The following is a 7,669-nucleotide window of genomic DNA, read 5'->3' on the forward strand; positions in this document are numbered from 1 at the left end:
GGGGGGGGGGTGGGCACCGTGGGCGAGCAAAACGGGAAATCACGGAACATTCACGCCCCACACTGTTAGCCGGTTTGCCCCAAAGGAAAGCGGGCTCGCCTCTTCCTTGTAAAATCCCTTGTAATGGTAGAAATGCCAGTTATCCACAAGCATTAGCATGAGATTTTTCCTTTAATTATAAACATGTGATGCCTCACGTATTCAAGGATGTCCAGGTGCTTTGCAGACCTGAGGTGCTATTAAAAGGATATTGTTTCACATCTCTGCTATGCACCCACCCTCATTTAGAAACAAGACTGCTGTTTAACAACACTGCAGTGTATCAGGATGCACCTTCGGAAGTGTATTTAGTCCTTCCTGGGGTTTCAAATCATTGTGGCAGCCTTGCAGAGAAATGGATTCTAACACGATTCCCACTAGACAACTTTTCACAAATTCTGTCACCAAAGTCTTAAAGTTAAAAAAGGAAAACAATCAAGATAGTACATACCTTTTTTAAAAAAAAAAAAAAGCTCAGGAAAATGTGAAAGCACCCCTCTAGTGGTAAATATCTTAGAAAAGGTTATTCTTGGACATTTGAAAGAGAATGATGTTTCTCAAGTAAAACTATTCACTGCAGGGGAGAAGTACAAAACTTGTAGGTGTCCACGTCACATTTGGAGAAAAAAAAATCACTCCAAGGATGAATCTTTATGCCCAGTGTTGCAGGACTGGAAATTTGTTTGAGTTATAATAAAGAATTTGTATTTTCAACTGGACTTAATGTCTTGCTCTTCTCAAGAAGGGGAACAGGGAAAGATGTAAACAAGTGAGCTGGCAGTCTGTTGTGGGGTAGAAGAGGCACCAAAGGGTCATGTCTCAGCCAGGAATATAGCAAAGCAACTGGACAATGATGAAACAGCTATCAGCACTCTCTGGTCTGGAAAACGGCGTTAAAAACATGAGACTACAGTGTGTAGGCTGCCTCCTGAGATGGCACATACCAGGACTCGCATAACAATCCTGTGGCTCAGCACCTCTCTTCTCTGATGATAGGAAAGGGTACTGAGTTACAATTTCCTGTTATTCCTCATGTGAACCTCTGTACCGGTTACTCATCCTAATGGAACCATTTTAATACACTGTATGTGACAAATTCTGGCCCATGCCAGCATGTTCATCTGTAGCTCCTGATCTGAGCCACTCCCAGACCTTTAGTCACACTAGATTTCATGTTAGTCACCTTATATTTTGGGAGGAAAAGTCACTGAGGTGAAACAGGAGACCATGAACTGAAACTGAGCCTGTGCAGTTTGCCGCATGGATTCATTTGCCTTCAGTGCGGGGTACGGCCAGCAGCAGTTGCAGGTTTCAGCCTACATGGTCTGTCCTTTTCTAAAAACAGTTAACTGCACTAAACTGAAAGCCAGAACATACTTTAGGAGCTTGTTAGCGAGCAGTTCACACAAATGACCTCCTCGCTGCAAGACAGGAGACACTAGCACTTGTACACTCTCAAAAAGCAGTTCCAGTGAGAAAACTGGAGTGAGTATGCAGTCCGTGTGGTATCTGCAAATCTATCACTTCTGTGTCCCTCCACCATTAGTGCAGCATACTTTAAACGTAGGAGGTGTTTGGAGAAGCTAAATTCTGTTCCCCTATGACGTTTCAGGATAAAGAACTGGAAGACAAAAATGGAAGAACAAAATGCAGCTTTGTTTCAGAAGGCTATAGTAAAGAAATTCTTCCTCTTTTTTCCTTTGTTTCATATTTTATGACAAAGGACTCCTAAAGCTCAAAACCGGGTCTCACATAAATAATCAATTCAAGAGTTTTATAGTGGATCTCTGGCTGATGATAAATTTCACTGCTATTCTGATTTGCAAGCCCTAAATTTCAGTGGTTGCATACTGTATTGTCAGTGTATCTGGGCGGCAGGCATTTCCCAGTGCCCAAAGAGTTAACAGCTTTCACTGGTACAGTACTTCCAAATCTGATGCAGTGTTTGCCAAACTTTAGTGGAAGCCAATAGCTTGATGAAGAATGCTTTTGCTCTTAAGCTTCCGTGACAAAATGGAGAAGGAAGAATTATTCAGAAAGACGATGGGATGGACAAGAGGAAAAGTCCAGTAAATCACTGTTAGTTCTCTTTAGGTGTCTTGTGATATTCGAAGTTCAACAGCTGACGTGTTTTAATGTTAAAGTACAAAGGTGTTTTTCTGTGCCATCTCAGCTCTGCTTGCATAACAATGACTCAGCTCTGCAGACCTGGCTTGCAGCCCGCATTGAGATTCTGTCTGTAAGGGCATTTTCATCGCAAAAGCAGCACTGAAAGCAGCTACGTGTTCGTGCGTTAAAGAGAATTAGGAACTGTGGATGCTTTTCATCTAATAAACAGGGAGCTAGAAGTAGTGTAATAGCTAACACCACACTTAAAAGAATTGAGGTAGTTAAAACTGCATAGTTTGTCCAGGGGAGAAAAACGTCAGTGCTTGCATTTTAGTGTTACTTATTGTGGAGGGGGAGGCATTCTGGACATTCTCCTCACCATCAAGGGATCCAAGCTGGATCTGAAGGCAAAATACAGGAGCTATCACCTCTGGGCCACTGGACAAAGGCTGTTCAGAATGGCCTTGACAGTATTTGTTTTTGTTCACTGTTAGAGAGGTTCTATTGAAACATATTAATAATGATTAACAGCGTTTTAGGACTTATTTCTTCCATCTTTCCGTTTTTCAAGGTGCTGCTTTGCTATCCTGCTGAAAAAACCTCACCCCAGAAACCACATGCTAAATCGGCTGAGACGCAGCAGAGAGAACGTGAACAAAGAGAGCTCCTTCACTGCAGTGCAGCTTGGATCAGATCCAAAAGACTCACAGGCAGGAGGCAGACTGAAAAGATGCAGACAAGTAATTTTTAGAATAGACCCAGTTATTAATTGTTGCTTTCACTGGCATAACATGCAGGCACAAACCTGTCATTTTAGGCCGATGGCGTCTTTATAAAATGCCCTTTAGAAGTCTCCTTACATCAGAAGCATAGTGAATTGCCACATGTTCCTCTGGGTCATTTAGACCTGCAGAGAAAGACGTGCCCAAGCCTGTTTATTGTGGCAGCACAGATCGTAAAGCTGTATCCCATGTGTCCTGCCAAGTCAAAATATGCTTTAAACAAACAGGGAGACAGATGAGTATTGCTCATTTTCCCCTTTTTACTACAAATCTGGATATCTATTTCTTTTTCTTAAGCTTTCAGCTCCTGAAGTTGGTAGCTTACTAAAAACTTTGTTTATTTAAGGTATTTTTAGCATAAGGCTTAAAAAACAAAACTCAGATAGTTGTCTTTTTTTGGTAATCTCATAATATTACAGTCAATCTCATAGTACTTTGAATTGTGACTTGCTATTTTTGTAACCCTTGAGCTTGGCAGTACAAGGACAAGCAGCAAGATGCCATAGCTCTATTTGTTTTGTGGATGGAACTTCAGCAAAGACTAGGCCTTATTGCAGTGTTACAGGTTTGGGGAGAATATATTTATCTCCACAACTGTAAATAGATAAATATAATTATCCTGTGTCATACACAGGGAGAGAGACCTTAGGTAGGAATGAGTAATATTGTGAGATAGGAATATACATTGTTTTTTCCCAGTGGCAAGTAGCCCTATTTTTCTCTGAACAAAGGAACAGTGCTGAACTTGCTACACAAACTCAAATCGGCTGGCTGGCTGGCTGTCCCAAGTTAAACCCTTGTAACTAAAGATAAACAGATTGCTTCATTTGACATTGCTCATGTAGAAATGATATGCTGTTGCTAGGACATTCGTGTACATAAAAAACAGACCCAGCTTGTGTTCTAGAATGTACAGATTCGTTGGAAACATTTCTTTGTCCCCAGATTCTTCTCTTCTGAAAGTAGGTTGCTTTGTACTACTTCCCAATGACCTACTTTTGAAACCACTTGGAAGGAAATACGTGTTCCCAACTGCAGCCCTGGCAAAGGCTGGAACCACCTGTGCAGTCAGGCAGTCACAAGATACAGATTTCTGCTTTTTCAGCTTTGCATTTATTTATATACAGTTCACAGTCAGCTGCTTGATGATTCTTAATTCACCAAGAGCTACTGGAGGAAGAGTGGCATGTATGTTAAATACATACGCTTTGTACAACCACAACAGTTACTAGACCATTTAAGAATAAACAGTTCTCCTTTGTCTGTATCAAATTCAGGCAGTAAAGTATTTTCTAAAGAAATTCTGAGGTAAAGCTGAAATTCAGTAAAATGAAGTCACAAGGCCATCACCTCCAGCTTAGGAGATTGTTCTGTACACATAATGTGTGAAAATGAGGCAGAATCTGGCCCGTGATATATAAACACTGCATTCTGACTTTAAAAAGAAGCACCTTTCAACTTGATAATAATTATCATTGAAGTAGTATAAAGAATCTATGCAGATACAAAGTGTGTAACATTCAGGGCACAAGTTTACCCCACAGAAAAAGCCAAGGGACAGAAAAAGAGGTACTTAAGAAGCTCTCTGTGTTCAGCCCCCCCCAAAAAAAAAAACAAAAGAGATGGTCTCTGTACAGGCATGTAGATGGCTATCGCAGATTAATGGTTAGGAGAATTAAATGAATCCAATCAATGGAGGCTGCAAAATGCTAATGGTGGCCTGTGTAGAATACCTTGCCCGCAGGCTATGTAGATTAGTTTAATTCTGCTAAGGCCTGGAGTTGTGTGCACAAAGCCTAACTCTTTTGTTTATCTCTTTTTACAGAGGGATAACTGAGGGAAATAATGAGGCTTTTTGCATGGAATTGATGAATTTAATCCATAATTGTTTTTAAAATAGAGTCTGCATTCAATGTCAGCATGTTGCTGCCTGTGCTTGCTTTGGGTAACGTCATTTCCCTGAAGAATGAATTTTTCAGGAGCCATTATTAACAAGGTATTTAAAGAACTACCCATGGTAGACTCATCTTGTTGGGACTTTAGTCTGATCTGTTGATTTGAATACTTAAACAGAAGCTGAACAACAACAGTGAAAGCAGATTAGTCATAGGATTTAGCCATACTTAGAAAAAAACAAGGGAGGGCTCCTGTGTTTTCTGGTTTACACAGAAGGAAAAAAAAATGACAGAAATTTCTCCTTCTCCATCTAGAGGGACATTAAAAAACAAAGACATGCACACTAAAATCCTTAATACAAGTCTGATGTGCTCAGACACAGGCCAATCTTTAGATTAGTCTGTGGTTAATCTCCAGCTTAACAGATGTGGCCTTACACATTTGTAAATACTAGTTACTCGTGGCCTTCCTCTCAGGACTCCATGATATTGTTTGGCTGGGGGACACAGTTCCTGGAGCAGTGCCTGGGATATACAGCATACACAGGCCAGCCTTGGAGCAAACATTTAGTCACCTTGGCACCATGCAAACAAAATGAACCTATTGGAAACACTGAGCAAAACTGCCAGCGTAAAGAAAACAAATGTGATGTTGCCTAAATCTGCCTTTTCTCCTAAATTTATGTAGCTGAATAACATTTCCAAGGTTGGTTACTGCCATGGCGCTGACTCTGAACTTTCCAGTTACCATTTTCCTCTCTTCCTGTTTCTACATTGTGAATAAGTATTGTTGGGATGATTTATTTCCTTTTTACTGTAAACAAGGAGGTGCTAGCAGACACAAGCCCTGTTAGGAGAAAGGAAAGGAAATGGGTTTTATTGTTGTTAGGGTTTTTTGGTGGTCTTGTTGTCTTTTTTTTTTTTAAAAGGGGAAATAGAGCAGCTCTGTACTGAATCCTGCCGTTCACGTGCGTGCTTGTGCTTTGTGAGTGGAGGATTTAACAGCAAGTTCATCTGGCTTCACTGAAGGAGCTAGCAGCAGATAAAACACTACCATGTAAAAACCTTTCCGGATTTTGTGTACTCCAGCTATAGTATGATATAAGGGCTGGCCTGAAACGTATAATGAAGCTTAATTAACACAAAGCACAGCTAGTATGAGTTAAGGGCTGGCCTGAAAGGTATAATGAAGCTTAATTAACACAAAGCACATTTCCACATATTCCGTTCACAGAAGTTGCTCCATAACCTGATCACAGCTTCCTGTTCTGAAGGCAAGTAAACAGCCATTTGAATTTCAAATGTCAGCATTTCATCACAGGGGTTGTTTTGCAACCTCACTAAATTAAAGAATTGTCAGAGTTAAGGGCTGGCCTGAAAGGTATAATGAAGCTTAATTAACACAAAGCACATTTCCACATATTCCGTTCACAGAAGTTGCTCCATAACCTGATCACAGCTTCCTGTTCTGAAGGCAAGTAAACAGCCATTTGAATTTCAAATGTCAGCATTTCATCACAGGGGTTGTTTTGCAACCTCACTAAATTAAAGAATTGTCAGCCGGCTGAAATTGGTTCAAAGGGCTGCTCAGGAAATGGGCTGCATGACGAGGGACACACTCAGCCTGTAGCAACCGTGACGCACCAGCAGTCACCAACACTTGCTAAGTTTCTGAATAACATCTTTTTCCAGCTTTGCTAACTGCCTTCTGCTCTTCCCAGCTTTTCCTCGCAGCCACAGACGACAGGACTAGCCCTACGGCCTATTCCAGGCTCTGCCATAAACGCTTCCACGCCACCCCAGGGAAGGGGGTCAGTCAGATGCGCTGTTATCTCTGTGGGTCAACAAAAAGCTGGCACCAAGGGTAACCCCGCTTTCTTCGGGGCACTTTTCCCCCCAACCCGCGCCCGGCTCGTCCCTAAGCATTGCCTGGGGCTGAGACAGGGGCTAAAACAAGCGCCCCATCTCCGCGGGGCCCCGGCCGCTTCCCCCTCCTCAGCCCCCTCCCCCCGGCCAGTGCTGCAGCACCACCCCCCACGCACAGCTCCCTTCGCCGAAATCTGCCTCCCCAAGGCGGCTCCCCCCTAGCAACAGCGCTGACCTCACCGCGCGCCAATCAGCGCCGAGCAGCACGCGAATCTTCCAGAGCTTTCCTTAGAGCCGCGCCCTCCTCGCCCTCTCTAGCTTCCCCCCGGATCAACCAATCAACACCCGCTCTTCTTACTGCTGCACCAACCAATGCCGAACTTCTCGGTGTTTCCACGAACCGCTTCACCGGACCTTCAGATCCATCCGCGCCCTCAGAAATTTCCAGATTTTTAAGGGTCTGAGGTCCCACACTGAGACTCCAGGACCCCTTTGCCCCCGGGAGAGAGATTGGAGAGGGAGAAAGGCGAGTATTTTTCATAGCAGCGGTCTTTTACTCGGGACTACTTTGGGAAGCGGATGGACATGTCATTTTACGGGGGCGGGGCCTGTGTGCACGGAACCGCATAAATGCGGGTGGGTCTGCGTCATGCAGCAGATTACGGCTGCCGTGGAACAGAGGGTGACTGTTGACGAGTGACGTTCAGGGCCGGAGACGTGAGTTGAGCGGTGGGAGAGGGTTTTTTTTTCTTTTTTTGGGGGTGGGGTTGGAAGGGAAAGAGCGGGACGATTTTTCTGAGCAGGAAGGTATAAGGTGTGGGGTGGGTGCTGGTCGGACGGTATTTTTTGGTAGGGGTGGGAGGGCAAGGGACTGTGCAGAGTCTTGTCACTCTGAACTATGTCGCTGAGAACGGCGGCGGGGGGGGGGGGGGGGGGGGGGGGTAAAAAGGGTTGTATTGGGGGGGGGGGGACACATAC

General features: G+C 43.7%; 1 protein-coding gene across 2 annotated transcripts in view; it reads left to right on the forward strand.

Annotated features, from left to right (window-relative positions):
- Positions 1-7,127: 7,127 nt before the first annotated feature.
- The window catches only part of UBB (ubiquitin B), a 1,803-nt gene continuing 1,261 nt past the window's right edge, over positions 7,128-7,669 (forward strand). Inside the window, exon 1 of one of the 2 annotated variants that reach the window (XM_009278179.2) lies at positions 7,128-7,217. The gene's annotated coding sequence lies outside the window, so the exon portion shown is untranslated. Of the gene's footprint in view, positions 7,218-7,306; positions 7,409-7,669 lie in introns of those variants that run through there. The other variant, XM_009278178.2, reaches the window with a different exon arrangement.

Source organism: Aptenodytes forsteri, unplaced genomic scaffold (assembly GCF_000699145.1).
Source record: "Aptenodytes forsteri isolate BGI_AS27 unplaced genomic scaffold, ASM69914v1 Scaffold66, whole genome shotgun sequence".
Lineage (NCBI taxonomy): Eukaryota > Metazoa > Chordata > Aves > Sphenisciformes > Spheniscidae > Aptenodytes > Aptenodytes forsteri.